Source organism: Globicephala melas, chromosome 18 (genome assembly GCF_963455315.2).
Source record: "Globicephala melas chromosome 18, mGloMel1.2, whole genome shotgun sequence".
NCBI classification, from domain to species: Eukaryota; Metazoa; Chordata; class Mammalia; order Artiodactyla; family Delphinidae; genus Globicephala; species Globicephala melas.
In genome coordinates this window covers 28,598,198-28,616,661 of record NC_083331.1, presented here as the reverse complement: position 1 = coordinate 28,616,661, position 18,464 = coordinate 28,598,198, and positions in this window count along the sequence as shown.

Below are 18,464 nucleotides of genomic sequence, written 5' to 3'. Positions count from 1 at the left end.
TATACTCCAATAAATATGTAAAATAATATAAAAAATAAATAAACCAGTGGGTCTTCAAAGCATTATATTTCTTTCAATCTAATCAAACTTTACAACCATAGATACACAAGAAAAGGACACATATCAAAAATTGTATATGGTAAATTTAGGCAAGATGAATGCATAACTTTTTACTTTTATAAGATTCTTCTAGTTAAGTGATATAATTTTCTGATACAATTCCTGATAAAATTTTCTAAATAATAGCCAAGTGTTTTCCTTAGTGAAATGTATCTCCATCCATGTTTTTGTCATATTGGGGATACTAGTTTTTTACCTTGATCAAGACTTATTGAATGTGGCAGTATTGGGCATACTCTCCGGACCAGAAATCCATTTAAGCTGAATGGCAGATATCAAAGTCAAAGGTAGCAAATATTTTACTCAGAATAGCAGATACTATAGGAAAGTGGCACATATATATGTCAAGTGTCAGGCTGAATGGAGTATAAACCAAAGGATAATATAAAAAAGAAATACTATTTTTTTCAAATCTGGAGGTCAGGCCAGAATTCTGGAGAAAAACATAGCAAAATCAGTAAGAAAAAGTTTCATCCACCCTCCCTCCCCCCAAGAAACATGTGGGTCATAATCCAAAAAAATATACTATGAATATCTGGAGCTTGGAGAATATAAGTGAAGGAAACCAATGTCAGGGGCACAGCTTCCAGCCAGCTGGTTTGGAGTGTGGAGATGACCAGAAAGAATGGCCTTGATATTGTATCAATTTCTTCAAAGATAAGAAAGAGCTTCTTACATATTCCTTATACAGGAACAAAGATAATGGAAGACTGAGATAATTTTCTCATAACAAAGTGAAATTACATATAGCATTATGTAAGGTGACATTCCTTTCCTCACAAATATAACATTGGATTTTCTTCATCAATGTGAAAATATATTTATGTGTTAACTGGATTTTATTGCCTTAAGATACTTAGAGAATTATAATATGCATCTCCCAGGTAAGGAATTCAAATCAGAAAAAAAATATTATGTGTGTGTATACACACACAGAAGCATAAATGTATTTTTCTAATTTTACATAGATTGTTGATAGTAATATCACACTTTAAACACAAGATTCTGAACATTTATTTCTTTATTTTAAGGAATGAGGTAATAAGGAAATGGAAGTAACATTTATTAAGCATCTGTTATGAACTGGTCATTATATAAGTTGCTTGGTGTATGTTTCCTTGTTTAATTCTCCCCGAAAAAAACAGTAAGACCTGAAACCAGTATTACTCCCTGAACTTGTTACTTCCTAAACTTAAGAGCCGTTATTCACTCTAACCATGTGTTATGTAATACTGAGATCAAGAAAAATTAACTTAGCTACATGCTTCAAGAAATACTTGTGGCAAATGAGACTGCAAACCAATAAACACACTACTTATGAATATTAATCTCTTTCTCATCAAGACACACTTCAAGTTGCTTGTCATACTATGGCCACCAATCTAAAATTATTATGTCGTGAATTCTGGCCAACCTCCACTACCTCCTCTCCTTGTAAGATCCGTCTTAAAAGTAACAAGTCCAGGCCCCAAAACTCTATAAATATAAGCATCTAATTTCTTAGATTGAGACCGTACTAAATTTTGGTCAAAATGGTGCTTACTCTGAGTAGTGTTAATAATTTAGTTTTGCCTGATCAACATATTTTAATAATGGTATTTGGGAAGTCCAGTATTAAGCCATGAGATGATTTAGTTTATTTTAATTAGGGAATCTATGGTTCCAAAAACTTTAATGTACTTGCTTAGGGTCACAGCTATAGTGAGTTGAAAAGCCTGTGTTTAAACTAAGGTCTTTTCATTTTCCAATGGCTATCGCCTTTGCATAACTTGAAATTGGCTTTGTGTAGAAACATTTCAACATTTGCTTTTTCCTGGTACAAGTTCTATCATTTTTCTAAGATAGATTTTTTTTAAATTTCTGAGAGTTTAACACATTTAAGCTTTTGTAATATAGATTTTTTTAATGACCTTTGGATAGGTAGAACTATTAAGCTACATATTCAGATGTAATATTTGAACAGAAGATAACTGAACCAAACAAACAAACAAAAGGAATTAAAAAAATAAAGATAGATGTATTAAACAAGAATAATGATCTCAATATTTTGATATCTACAGAAGATAACTTTGGCTTTACTGTGTGTCTTGTTCAACACTCTATTTTAAAAACACAATTTGTATCATGAAAATTAGTGTCATATTTAGACATCTGATGACATTAGCTGACCTCAGTTTTAAGTTGAGAGATCAGAATAACCTTTTAACTGAAGCTTAAAGCATTCATACAAAGACTCTGAATAACTTCAATTTGTTTTTGAACACAACGTTTGCAAAAAGAACACAAAAATGTTCCCAGGCTCCCTTTCTATCCCTTTGTCAGGGATGAATGACTTAAAGATAACAACATCACAAGCCTCAGAAGTATCCTTTAACTGAGTGGTGGATAAAACCACTAAAAATCTTCTGCTCAATTTTTATGTGAAGTATGCAGAACTTCCACTGATTTCAGGGAATAAATGCATTATTTAAAGGTTAATTTTACCAAAAAGGTGACTAAGAGATGGAGCAGATTCAAACGGATACATAGGATTCTTCTCCTTTTACCTATGAAAATGTAATGTTTCCCTTGATTTTCAGATTTCAGTCAACTCAAAAGACTATTTAATATAAAAGAAATGCCACTATTGAAATATATTAATGATAAATTATATAAAATTAGACAATAACATATTCAGCATTCTGTATCTATAAGTATTAAGATTTATGTAAGTTAAATGTTTTCTCTAATAAATATATATGTATGTTCATCATAATCTTCATAAAGACAGTGATTCTGGTGCTTTTCATTTGTGAGTTTGTTTTGCTGTTGTTTGTACACACTTGTATGCCTAGAACTTGAACTACACCTGGAAAAGAGTAACTGTTTAGAAAAATAAATTCTAAATTGTATGAATTACTTTGAAAATATAATAAACAATTAGTGTATTTATGTCAGCTAAATAAAATATTCAAGAATGATTGATTAAATATAAGATTTTACTCTTTTACTTTCCTTTTAAGAATAAAGAAAATTTGTCATTTTGCTAGACTTCTATGAAACAACATTAATATAGAAATTTAATTGAGCATCAGAATCTAAATACTTATTTTTCTTGGTGTTATTAATATTTTAATATATTTTCTATCAGAGAAAACCAAACAAAAAACAAACATGTAATGGTCAACTTACATGTTTTGCAAGAAAAATAAATGTGAAGAAGGAAAAACTACAAGAGATAAAAGTGTGCAGGAGATGTTATCATTGTTGAATCCCGTCTAAAGAAAGTGGAATTATAGCAGACTATGAAATTTTAGAGCACAAAACTTTAATAAAGATTTTGAATCTTGTCTGCCAAGAATGTATTATAGGTCTATGTTTCTTCCTTCTGAATGTAATTTGCTTAAAAGAATAAAACATTTAGTGTGTCTAGTTCAACACTGTGTTATTATTTATATCAATTCTATTTTATTTTTATTCTATGAATTTGTTATTTAGATATGCAGAATGTATATATATATATATACACATACACACGTGTGTGTATATATATATACACATACACACGTATGTGTATATATATATACACACATACACACGTATGTGTATATATATACACACATACACACGTATGTGTGTGTGTATATATATATATATATATATATATATATATATATACACATACACACGTAATATCATAATGTTCAGAAACCAGCTGGGGCTTGCTCTTCTGTAAGTAAGTTTTTTATATCCATGTGATTTTTAGATTTTTAAATGTATATTTTTATTAGAAATCATTTAGGATCTATCTTGGCGTTAGTTTTATCTTTATAATTGTGTCTTTATATGGACAATTTTGTGTTTAGACTATACCTTTATATATATATATATATACCTTTTTATCATATACATGATGGTGATATGATAATGATTATGATGATGACAGTAACTACATTATATTCATTGATCTTTATGCTTCAGTCTATTTTTTCAAAACTGGTAATTATCTGTAAATTAGAAATTTGTCCTCTGATATTCATATCTATTATTTAATTCATCATTAGTTTTATTGCTACTGTCCCTATGATATCAGGAGAGTTTCTTTTGTTTGTATATTGTTTATTTGAGCTTGCACTGAAACAAATTTGTTCTTCAATGGAGATTTAAAATATTAATAATGTTATTAAAAATGTGTAATTTTTCTTTATATTATAAAATTTCTTTCAATTAAGTCTTTATTTTCTTACACCTTTTGAATTTTTAAATATATTTTGCTGTAGTAAGCACAGAGATATTTTTCCAAATGTATATCTTACCGATGTATGCTAAAAAAAAGCTTTTGCATGAACCTACTTCTCCTTGGTTAGCCAAGGGAATAACCTAATGGCTATATTTAATGAAATAATCAAAAGCCTACAGTTCTGTCATGAAATATAATGTGGTGACTACTCAGTAGTTTAGACAAGCTAAAGAGGTATGTCTCTCTTCTTCTGCATATTGAAGATAAATAAAACCTTAATTCCCAGTCGCATCCATCTTCTCTTATGAAGCAATCCAGATTTCACAGCCCACACTAGACATATTTCTTGCAGGCATCTCTCCATACTACCTCTTGAATAATCAGTGTTATCATCATTCAGAATGACTGATGACTAATTATTGTTAAACAAATGTGAGTGGCAGCTTTATATTTATTTCTGTGAAAAATTTAGTATAGGGAAAATGAATTCCAAGAACATACAAACATATGACAATTATCCCCAATGCATCCTATTATGATCTATATTTTTTCCCTGTAAGCTGGAATATAGTTGCCTGACATATGAGAATACATGATCCATAAGCTTCTCCCTGAGCTATATGATTTGCTTACCAATATTGATTTCTTATTGTAGCTTCTTACCATTTGTATTAAATGAAATAAATCTCGACTTTTAAAAGTGATAGTTGTTTGGCAGTTTTACTTTTTTAGTTTTGGAAAATCTATAAAAATAAAAAAAAAAATAAATCATATGTTAGGAAAAGAGAAAATAGGTGATATGCTTAGGACAAGACTATTAGTAAATAATGAAGATTTAGTAGAAGAAAGAAATGCTTTTGAAATAGGAAACTTCTAAGGTGCCAAAGTGATTGGTTACATCCTGATAAAATGAGAAATGTTTAAAATAATTTTCTCTGTTATATGCTTTCCGACGTCTATCTTAGTCTTTAATATTATATTCCATTTCTTCTTTTTATCTCCCCTCAGCCTTACTTTTTCATAAGCCCAGTGTTGTGTTTATAGATATTCTTTCTTTTACACTTTTTTTTTTAATCTTGAAGAAAGGGTGATCTCTCAGCAGAGATTTTTAACAGAGAAAATACCTCGCTATCTTTTATTGTGTTAACACACCAGTGTGCTAATGGAATTCCATTTTCAGATATACTGCTGCAAGACAAATTCAAACACCTAGCTCAGAGTTCTCTTTTCAGTGTTTAATAACATGCATCCAATATTGGTGTAATGAATTGCAGGTCTGTTTTCTACCCTGACATATATCTCTGCCATGGTGAGTAATGGGGTATTGATAAAACTATAACTCCTAGAATGTATTCCTTCCATGATATTCATTTTTTGTTTCTTTCCCAGAATATTGTTTGGGGCCACAATTTCCAGGTTATAACAAGTATATTCCAGTTCTTTATCACATATATACACTACAGACATATGATTTTATGCTCTGCTAATTGTCTTTACAAGAATGTAGGATGAGAGACATTTAAGATTATGGGGAAATATTCCTTAATAGTTATGCAGCTGGATGGTTGAGAGAGAGGAAATTTTCAAGCACTAATACAGGCAGCAATTCATTATATTATCTTGTATGTATAACATCCAAAACTTCAGAGAGATCTATTAATCTAGATAATTCTAATGAGTATAGAAAACCTGATAGACTTCAAATAATATTTTTTAATAGTAGAGATTTTTTTATCAATTGTCTATTTTAACAGAAAATAAATTCTTTTTTCAGACAACAGAGTGAAAACATAAAACTGTACAAAATATCTTACTATTTTTTAAAAATTTTCAAGTACTACTAATATGAAGATATGAAAATCTCTAAGACATGAATACTGGAGGATGTTAAGACAGAGATAAAAAGAGGAGTGTTTAATGACAAAAACTGAGGAACTTGAAGCAACTAAGATAATCTTAGAAAATGATGAAGAAAGAAGAGGCAATTTTTCTTTCCATGCAACCCGGAAACATCTTGCCATGTGTGTTATGTAAAGGGTAATTTTAATTTAACTTGTGTCGGTAGTAAGGCTTTCCCTAAAGCCATTTCACTGACTTATTTTCTTAGAATGATAAACAGCGAAATATTTATCTTTAATTGGGACACTGGGATTGACATATACACACTACTATGTATAAAATAGATAACTAATAAGAACCTACTGTATAGCACAGGAAATTACTCAGTACTCTGTAATTACCTATATGGAAAAAGAATCTAAAAAAGAGTAGATATATGCACATGTATAACTGATTCACTTTACAGCAGAAACTAACACAACATTGTAAATCATCTATACTCCAATAAAAATTAATTTAAAAAATTACATAAATGGAAAAGAGCTCCCCCCCCCCCTTTTTTTTTTCCGGTATGCAAGCCTCTCACTGTTGTGGCCTCTCCTGTTGCAGAGCACAGTCTCTGGACGCGCAGGCTTAGTGGTCATGGCTCACGGGCCCAACCGCTACACGGCATGTGGGATCTTCCCGGACCGGGGCACGAATCTGTGTCCCCTGCATCGGCAGGCATACTCTCAACCACTGCGCCACCAGGGAAGACCATTTTCTCCCCACTTTTAGTCCCTTTTAGAAGTGCTGTTATTTAGCCACCTATTTAATTCAACCCAATTGCCACGTTTAATTTGAAATTTTATATATATTTTGATCGTTCTCTATTGTATTTGTGCATGTAGAATTCACACTAATTCAGATAGTAACATATTATAATAAATCTTATACATTACAAAATATTTGAATTTGTAGGCGTTTGATGATATTAATTTTAAAACTTTAAAATATTAATGCTGAATCACATAGCTTTTCTGATCATGTAGATAAATAGCTTGAATAAAGATACAGTTAATCTGTATTATAAAAATATCTCACACTACATAAAAAATCAATTATATTACATGTAATATTTATTTATATGTTGAAACAAGAGGAAAGGAAATGAAGATTTTCATCAGGATTTTTATTTGTAAAACAAAACTCATTCCTCTTTGAGTATATCAGAAATATAAAATATTTCAATGTACATTTACATTTTTTCAGGATACTTTCTAATAAAATTGACTACAGAAAGGTTTAAAACATTTACTGTGTTGTATTCTATTCAAAATTTAACTGACAACATTTAAATTCTATTTATATGATTGTAATTTTAATCGTTGTGAAGAATACATGAAATAATATTGTCATATGAGTCCTTTATCCCACTGTCAGATTATCTGCACAGTGTAAACAGTCAACAATATTTTGAAAATTTACAAAAGGCATATTGATTCTTTCCCATTCTCCCCACCTTGGGAAGTTCAGTTGGTATATTCTCCAATATCAGTAAGAAAACCTCCTTGAGAAGAGAGGTTCAAAAAATTTTTTGTTATTGTTGCTCTGTTTTCTTAGATAAATGCTTGCTGTGATCTTTTGTTGCAGTAAGACTTTTATTCAGTCAAATGGAAAAAGAAGTTTGGAGTCAGGGAGAGAAACAGATTAAAAATGGAAACTTAAAGGCAATTTTCTCCAGTACACGTGAAGAAATAAAGGCTTGTCCAGCGTATCTTGTGTGCTTATAGATTATTATTTCATCTGGAGCTTATTTCCAGTTGATTTGTTCCAACTTTTTCTCTTTTCCTATGAATCACTTGTTTTAACAGTTGTCTTTCACATTTACCTGCTGAGTTTTCTGCTAGTTTACTTTTGCAACTTCTTGAGATGTTCCTTATGTCCTGGCTCTTCATGCTTCTGGTTTTACCAAGCCACATACAACATTGAATTTTCTGGGAAGACTTACTTGTGCTTATGTGTACTAAGGCACATGTAAATGTGTGCGTGTGTGTGTGTGTGTGTGTGTGTGTAGGAAGAAATTGTAGCAGTTCAATACTTGCTGAGAATAGTAAGGCATTCATCTTTATTATCTTCTACAACATTTAAGATGACAAATGGTATGGAATGTAACATAAAATGTCTTTGTTTTAGCATTATGTTGCTTAAAATAACCTGTCAGAAGCCAGGGTGTAGTCACAGATTTCTTTTTATATAGTGCTTCTATTTCCAAACAAGTTTTCTGGTTTGTTTTGTTTTGTTTTGTCTTGTTTTACATCTTTATTGGAGTATAGTTGCTTTACAATGGTGTGTTAGTTTCTGCTTTATAACAAAGTGAATCAGATATATATATATATACATATGTTCCCATATCTCCTCCCTCTTGCGTCTCCCTCCCTCCCACCCTCCATATCCCACCCCTCCAGGCGGTCACAAAACACCGAGCTGATCTCCCTGTGTCATGCGGCTGCTTCCAACTGGCTATTTACCTTACATTTGGTAGTGTATATATGTCCATGCCTCTCTCTCGCTTTGTCACAGCTTACCTTTCCCCCTCCCCATATCCTAAAGTCCATTCTCTAGTAGGTCTGTGTCTTTATTCATGTCTTACCCCTAGGTTCTTCATGACATTTTTTTTTCTAAAATTCCATATATATGTGTTAGCATACAGTATTTGTCTTTCTCTTTCTGACTTCACTCTGTATGACAGACTCTAAGTCTATCCACCTCATTACAAACAGCTCAATTTCGTTTCTTTTTATGGCTGAGTAATATTCCATTGTATATATGTGCCACATCTTCTTTATCCATTCATCTGTTGATGGACACTTAGGTTGTTTCCATCTCCGGGCTATTGTAAATAGAGCCGCAATGAACATTTTGGTACATGACTCTTTGAATTATGGATTTCTCAGGGTATATGCACAGTAGTGGGATTGCTGGGTCATATGGTAGTTCTATTTTTAGTCTTTTAAGGAACCTCCATACTGTTCTCCACAGTGGCTGTATCAATTTACATTCCCACCAACAGTGCAAGAGTGTTCCCTTTTCTCCACACCCTCTCCAGCATTTATTGTTTCTAGATTTTTTGATGACGGCCATTCTGATTGGTGTGAGATGACCTCCCATTGTATCTTTGATTTGCATTTCTCTAATGATTAGTGATGTTGAGCATTCTTTCATGTGTTTGTTGGCAGTCTGTATATCTTCTTTGTAGAAAGGTCTGTTTAGGTCTTCTGTCCATTTTTGGATTGGGTTGTTTGTTATTTTGTTATTGAGCTGCATAAGCTGCTTACAAATTTTGGAGATAAATCCTTGGTCAGTTGCTTAATTTTCAAATATTTTCTCCCATTCTGAGGGTTGTCTTTTGGTCTTGTTTATGGTTTCCTTTGCTGTGCAAAAGTTTTGAAGTTTCATTAGGTCCCATTTGTTTATTTTGGTTTTTATTTCCATTTCTCTAGGAGGTGGGTCATAAAGGATCTTGCTGTGATTTATGTCATAGAGTGTTCTGCCTATGTTTTCCTCTAGGAGTTTGATAGTTTCTGGCCTTACATTTAGGTCTTTCATCTATTTTGAGCTTATTTGTGTATGGTGTTACGGAGTGATCTAATCTAATACTTTTACATGTACCTGTCCAATTTTCCCAGCACCACTTATTGAAGAGGCTCTCCTTTCTCCACTGTACATTCCTGACTCCTTTATCAAAGGTAAGTTGACCATATGTGCGTGGGTTTATCTCTGGGCTTTCTATCCTGTTCCACTGATCTACCTTTCTGTTTTTGTGGCAGTACCACACTGCCTTGATTACTGTAGCTTTGTAGCATAGTCTGAAGTCAGGGAGCCTGATTACTCCAGCTCCATTTTTCCTTCTCAAGATTGCTTTGGCTATTCGGGGTCTTTTTTGTTTCCATACAAATTGTGAAATTTTTTGTTCTAGTTCGTGAAAATTGCCAGTGGTAGTTTGTTAGGGATTGCATTGAATGTGTAGATTGCTTTGGGTAGTAGAGTCATTTGCACAATGTAGATTCTTCCAATCCAAGACATGGTATATATCTCCATCTATTTGTATCATCTTTAATTTCTTTCATCAGCGTCTTATAATTTTCTGCATACAGGTCTTTTGTCTCCTTAGGTAGGTTTATTCCTAGATCTTTTAGTCTTTTTGTTGCAATGGTAAATGGGAATGTTTTCTTGATTTCATTTTCAGATTTTTCATCATTAGTGTATAGGAATGCCAGAGATCACTGTGCATTAATTTTGTGTCCTGCTACTTTACCAAATTCATTGATTAGCTCTAGTAGTTTTCTGGTGGCATCTTTAGGATTCTCTATGTATAGTAACATACCACCTGCACACAGTGACAGCTTTACTTCTTCTATTCCAATTTGGATTCTTTTTATTTCCTTTTCTTCTCTGATGGCTGTGGCTAATACTTCCAAAACTATGCTCAATAAGAGTGGTGAGAGTGGGGAACCTTGTCTTGTTCCTGATCTTAGTGGAAATGCTTTCAGTTTTTCACCATTGAGGACGATGTTGGCTGTGAGTTTGTCATATATGGCCTTTATTATGTTGAGGAAAGTTACCTATATGCCTACTTTCTGCAGGGCTTTTATAATAAATGTGTGTTGAATTTTGTCAAAAGCTTTCTCTGCATCTATTGAGGTGATCATATGGTTTTTCTCCTTCAGTTTGTTAATATGGTGTATCACGTTGATTGATTTGCATATATTGAAGAAGCCTTGCATTCCTGGAATAAACCCTACGTGATCATGGTGTATAATCCTTTTAATGTGCTGTTGGATTCTGTTTGCTACTATTTTGTTGAGGAATTTTGCATCTATGTTCATCAGTGATATTGACCTGTAGTTTTCTTTCTTTGTGAAATTCTTGCCTGGTTTTGGTATCAGGGTGATGGTGGCCTCGTAGAATGAGATTGGGAGTGTTCTTCCCTCTGCTATATTTTGGAAGAGTTTGAGAAGGATAGGTGTTAGCTCTTCTCTATATGTTTGATAGAATTCACCTGTGAAGCCTTCTGGTCCTGGGCTTTTGTTTGTTGGAAGATTTTTAATCACAGTTTCAATTTCAGTGCTTGTGATTTGTCTGTTCATATTTTCTATTTCTTCCTGATTCAGTCTTGGCAGGTTGTGCATTTCTAAGAATTTGTCCATTTCTTCCAGGTTGTCCATTTTTTTGGCAGAGTTGCTTGTAGTAATCTCTCATGATCTTCTGTATTTCTGCAGTGTCAGTTGTTACTTCTGCTTTTTCATTTCTAATTCTATTGATTTGAGTCTTCTCCTTGCTTTTCTTGATGAGTCTGGCTAATGGTTTATCAATTTTGTTTATCTTCTCAAAGAACCAGCTTTTAGTTTTATTGATCTTTGCTATCATATCCTTCGTTTCTTTTTCATTTATTTCTGATCCGATTCTTATGATGTCTTTCCTTCAGCTAACTTTGGGGGATTTTTGTTCTTCTTTCTCTAATTGCCTTAGGTACAAGGTTAGGATTGTTTATTCGAGATGTTTCCTGTTTCTTAAGGTAAGATTGTATTGCTATAAACTTCCCTCTTAGAATGGCTTTTGCTGCATCCCATAGATTTTGGGTCATCGTGTCTCCATTGTCATTTGTTTCTAGGTATTTTTTTTATTTCTTCTTTGATTTCTTCAGTGATGACTTCGTTATTAAGTAGTGTATTGTTTAGCCTCCATGTGTTTGTATTTTTTACAGATCTTTTCCTGTAATTGATATCTAGTCTCATAGCATAGTGGTCAGAAAACATGCTTGATACAATTTTAATTTTCTTAAATTTTCCAAGGCTTGATTTGTGACCCAAGATATGATCTTTCCTGGAGAATGTTCCATGAGCACTTGAGAAAAATGTGTATTCTGTTGTTTTTGGAGGGAATGTCCTATCAATATCAATTGAATCCATCTTGTTTAATCTGTCATTTGAAGCTTGTGTTTATTTATTTTCATTTTGGATGATCTGTCCATTGGTGAAAGTGTGGTGTTTAAGTCCTCTACTCTGAATGTGTTCGTGTCGATTTCCCCTTTTATGGCTGTTAGTATTTGCCTTATATATTGAGGTGCTCCTATGTTGGGTACATAAATATTTACAATTGTTATATCTTCTGCTTGGATTGATCCCTTGATCCTTATGTAGTGTCCTTCTTTGTCTCTTCTAATAGTCTTTATTTTAAAGTCTATTTTTTCTGATATGAGAATTGCTACCCCAGCTTTCTTTTGGTTGGCATCTGCATGAAATATCTTTTTCCATCCCCTTACTTTCAGTTGTATGTGTTTCTTGGTCTGAAGTGGGTCTTTGTAGAAAGCAAATATATGGGTCTTGTTTTTGTATCCATTCAGCCAATCTGAGTCTTTTGGTGGGAGTATTTAGTCCACTTACATTTAAGGTTATTATTGATATGTATATTCCTATTTCCATTTTCTTAATTGTTTTGGGCTCCTTATAGTAGGTCTTTTCCTTGTCTTGTGTTTCTTGTCTATAGAAGTTCCTTTAGCATTTGTTGTAAAGATGGTTTGGTGGTGCTGAACTCTCTCAGTTTTTGCTTGTCTGTAAAGTTTTTAATTTCTCCATCAAATCTGAATGAGATCCTTGCTGGGTAGAGTAATCTTGGTTGCAGGTTTTTCTCCTTCATCACTTTAAATATGTCCTGCCAGTCCCTCCTGTCTTGCAGAGTTTCAGCTGAAAGATCAGTTGTTAACCTTATGGGGATTCCCTTGTGTGTTATTTGTTCTTTTTTCCTTTTTTATATGTTTTCTTTGTATTTAATTTTTGATAGTTTGATTAATATGTGTCTTGAAATATTTCTCCTTGGATTTATCCTATATTGGACTCTCTGTGCTTCCTGGACTAGATTAACTATTTCCTTTCCCATATTATTCAACTATAATTTCTTGAAATATTTTCCCAGTCCCTTTCTTTTTCTCTTCTTCTTCTGGAACCCCTATAATTTGAATGTTGGTGCATTTAATGTTGTCCCAGAGGTCTCTGAGACTGTCCTCAGTTCTTTTCATTCTGTTTCCTTTTTTCTGCTCTGCAGTAGTTATTTCCACTATTTTATCTTCCAGGTCACTTATCCATTCTTCTGCCTCAGTTATTCTGCTATTGATCCCATCTAGAGTATTTTTAATTTCATTTATTGTGTTGTTCCTTGTTGTTAATTTCATCTTTAGTTCTTCTAGGTCCTTGTTAAATGTTTCTTGCATTTTCTGTATTCTATTTCCAAGATTTTGGATCATCTTTACTATCATTATTCTGAATTCTTTTTCAGGTAGACTGCCTATTTCCTCTTCATTTGTTAGGTCTGGTGGGTTTTTATCTTGCTCCTTCATGTTCTGTGTGTTTTTCTGTCTTCTCATTTTGCTTATCTTACTGTGTTTGTGTTCTCCTTTTTGCAGGCTGCAGGTTCACAGTTCCCGTTGTTTTTGGTGTCTGTCCCCAGTGGCTAAGGTTGGTTCAGTGGGTTGTGTAGGTTTCCTGGTGGAGGGGACTAGTGCCTGTGTTCTGGTGGATGAGGCTGGATCTTGTCTTTCTGGTGGTCAGGTCCACGTCTGTTTGTGTGTTTTGGGGTGTCTGTAGACTTATTATGATTTTAGGCAGCTCTCTGCTAATGGGTGAGGTTGTGTTCCTGTCTTGCTAGTTGTTTGGCATAGGATGTCCAGCACTGTAGCTTGCTGGTCGTTGAGTGAAGCTGGGTGCTGCTGGTGAGATGGAGATCTCTGGGAGATTTTCACCATTTGATATTATGTGGAGCTGGGAGGTCTCTTGTAGACCAGTGTCCTGAAGTTGGCTCTCCCACCTCAGAGGCACAGCACTGACTCCTGTCTGCAACACGAAGATCCTTTCATACACATGGCTCAGAATAAAAGGGAGAAAAAGTAGAAAGAAAGAATTAGTAGAGATAGAAAGAAAGAAAGAAGGAAAGCAAGGAGAGAGGGAGGAAGGAACGAAGGAAGGAAGGAGGGAAGGAAGGAAAAAAGAAAGAAAGAATATAAATTAAAATAAAATAAAGAAAGGTAAAATATTATAAAGTTATTAAAATGAATAAATAATTATTAAGAGAAAAAGGAAAGAATAAAACAAAAAACGCATGGATAATACCCTAGGACAAATGGTGGAAGCAAAGCTATACAGACAAAATCTCACACAGAAGCATACATATACACACTCACTAAAAGAGGAAAAATGGAAAAAAACATAAATCTTGCTCTCAAAGTCCACCTCCTCAATTTGGGATGATTTGTTGTCTAAAAGAGGGAAGGAAGGAAAGAAAGAAAGAAGATAAAGTAAAATAAAATGAAGTTATTAAAATAAAAATAATTATTAAGAAAAAAATTAAAAAGAATAAAGACGGATAGAACCCTAGGACAAATGGTGGAAGCAAAGCTATACAGACAAAATCTCATGCAGAAGCATATACATACACACTCACAAAAAGAGGAAAAGGGGAAATAGTCATAAATCTTGCTCTCAAAGTCCACCTCCTTAATTTGGGATGATACGTTGTCTATTCATGTATTCCACAGATGCAGGGTACATCAAGTTGATTGTGGAGCTTTAATCCGCTGCTTCTGAGGCTGCTGGGAGAGATTTCTCTTTCTCTTCTTTGTTCTCACAGCTCACAGGGGATCAGCTTTTGATTTGGCCCCACCTCTGCGTGTAGGTCGCAGGAGGACGTCTGTTCTTTGCTCATACAGGACGGGGTTAAAGGAGCCTCTGATTCGGGGGGTCTGGCTCACTCAGGCCTGGGGTGGAGGGAGGGGCACGGAGTGCGGGGCGAGCCTGCAGCAGCAGAGGCCAGCATGACATTACACCAGCCTGAGTTCGTTCTCCCGGGGGAGTTGTCCCTGGATCCCGGGACCCTGGCAGTGGCGGGCTGCACGGGCTCCCCGGAAGGGGTGTGTGTATAGTGACCTGTGCTCACACACAGGCTTCTTGGTGGCAGCAGCAGCAGCCTTATCATCTCATGCCCGTCTCTGGGGTCCGCGCTTTTAGCCGTGGCTCACGCCCGTCTCTGGAGCTCCTTTAAGCAGCGTTCTTAATCCCCTCTCCTTGCGCACCTTTTGGGAGATCTGAGGTCACCTGCCTCATTCAGTAGGTGTTCTGTAGGAGTTTTTCCACGTGTAGATTTATTTCTGGTGTATCTGTGGGGAAGAAGGTGATCTCCACGTCTTACTCTTCCACCATCTTCCCGGAAACCCCCCAAACAAGTTTTATAGGCCTTATTTATTTCCTCGTTGTGAAAACCATGTTAATTAAGTAAGGTTAGAAATGATAACATTATCTATGTTTGAAAGACAAGGGAACCAAGTCAGAAAGCAGTAAAAATGTATTCTGAGCATATCTGAGGAATTAATGACAAGGTTTAGATTACAATATATGTCTCTACTTTCAAAAACTCTGGTATGGTTGTAAACAACTCTCCTGAGTCAACAATAATAACCAATAAAAAAAATACTAAATTTAAAAACTATTTTGGAAATATATATGATTTTAATTTTATTTAGAAAGTAATTGAGAGCTGCTCTTTTGAAAGAAAATTCCTTAAAAAACCACATTGAAACAGAGATAATAGAAAGCAAAATTAAATACAATATATATATTTTTTGTACCAAAGTTTTCCAGCTATTTGTGCAAAATGATCAACCACCAAATACATTACTAAATACAATTAATGATGAATTGAGTGACTATCCAGGTATTAAGTGAATTTTTTTTTTTTCAGTACACATGTCTCTCACTGTGTGGCCTCTCTTGTTGTGGAGCACAGGCTCCAGACACACAGGCTCAATGGTCATGTCTCACGGGCCCAGCTGCTCCGTGGCATGTGGGATATTCCCAGACTGGGGCAGGAACCCATGTTCCCTGCATCAGCAGGCAGACCCTCAACCACTGCACCACCAGGGAAGCCCCTTAAGTGAAAAATTTTAATAAAATATTTAACATATGTTGACTCAAAACTTGATAAATATGTACAATATATTTGTCATAGTATTAATATCTTTACAGACCATGCCAATCTATTACATTTATTCTTAATTAAATAAACTCATAAAAATGTGGACAAAAATAACAGATAGCTAGAAATGTTTAAATTTGGTTCTGTTACATAGAATCTTTTTCTCTGTTGGAATTTCTTATCTTTTCATCCATTATATGCATGTTTTCACTTAACCTTCCTACTTTCTTGCACATAGTTATAATAGCTGCTTTATATTACTTTTCTGATCATTTCAATATCTGTATCATCTTGGGTATGGCCTTTGCCATTTCCCTTGAGCACATATTTGCTTTGGGTGTATTTGTCTGTGTGTGTATTGCAAAATTTCAGATTGCAACTAAATAATATTGCAATAAAGTTAGACTCTAGACTCTGTTACAGTTCTCTGAAGAAGTACTTTTTATCTTCAAATAGCACTTCTTTTATAAAATGATTGAGGTATAATTGATATATAACATTATATTAGTTTCAGGTGTAAAATATAATTATTTGATATTTGTATATGTTGGGAAGTAATCAGTACAATAAATCTAGTTAACAACTGTCCCGTACATAGTTATGCATTATTTTTCTTGTGATGAGAACTTTCAAGATTTGCTGTCTTAGCAACTTTCAAATATGCAACACAGTATTATTAACTATAGTCATGAAGCTGTCCATTACATCCTAAGACTTACTTTATACCTGGAAGTTTTTATCTTTTACCTCCTTCACCCATTTTACCCACCCCTCACCTCCAGCATCTGGCAACTATCAGTCTCTTCTCTGTAACTATGAGCTGTTTTGTGAGTGTGTGTGTGTGTTTTATTACACATATAAGTGAGATTATATGGTATTTGTCTTTCTCTGTATGATTTATTTCTCTTAAATAATGTTCTCAAGCCCATCTATATTTTTTGCAAATGATAAGATTCCATTCCTTTTTATTGCTGAATAATATTTTATTATATATATATACATATATGATATATAAATATATATAATATTTTTTAATCTATTCATCCGTCAATGACACAAGTTACCTCCCTATCTTGGCTAATGTAAGTAATGCCAATAATGTAAACAACAAAATAAAAATTAGTTTTGTTTTACAAGGCAGTTAACCTGGTTGGAATCAAATTGCACTCTATGTCTCTTCATGGTGGTTGGCAAGTCAAAAATCAGTTCTGGTTTTCATTTTGTTTTGTTTTGTTTTCCTTAGTTGTGAGCTACTTTTAGTTGGACCTACTCATAGGTAGTTCAGGAATCATCTGGAGACTTTGGCAGTATATGAAGATAATTTGGGGTTCTTCTTATGTTTTTCCTCTTTTCCAGCCCCCCTCCCTCATTTTTCAGTAGTTACATTTTCCCACTCTCTATCCTCTAGTTCTTCAGGTCCGTCAGAAATACTATAGTTTTCTATTATAAATTTTGCCATCATGTGACATGCTATGACCATAGACTTCCCTCAGCCTAAAATCATAAACACAGGGAACTCATTCTGTCCTGGTCTCTTCCAATTCTCCTCACTCTGACAAAATAAATGCTTGCTTTTTTCACCTTCCATGTCTTTCAGGTAGTCCTCCCATCCCCAGATAGGATCTTTGTCATCAGTGGGGAGTTCAGCCTGTTAGAAGGTGACTCAGGCATAGTTAAAGAAAAATTATTCACATTTCAATTTTAAATTTCCACTAACCTATATATATATATATACATACACATATTCATAATATATATATATACTTATATATATATATACACATATACATTATATATATATACACATATACATTATATATATATACTTATATATATATATACTTTTAGGCTGAAAGATATATGCTTATAACTATGATTAATATATAAGGTACAGTAGACTATAATCGGTTAACACATTTTCCAAACTAAATTCAGCAATTATGCTAAAATATGACATCTGATGTAAAGTTTTTATTCATATGAGAGCCTTTTTGGATTAAGCTTTTTAATACAAATAAAATATATGTCTTAGATATAGGGACTGCATTTAGAAACCATTAAGAAAATTATATGTGAAAAAAGTCAGAGGCAAAAATTTTAACAGTATATGGTCACGGTGATTACTCTCCTTCTCTTGGTAACTATTTCAGCTTTCACTGGAGAGTCATCCTTTATCCATAAAGCCTATGTTGTTTAGGAGAACGGAATTCTTCCTGTGCTCTAGGTCTAAGCAGTTCAGTATAATTTCATCAGTAATTTTTATTAGGTCTGGAATGGGCATGTG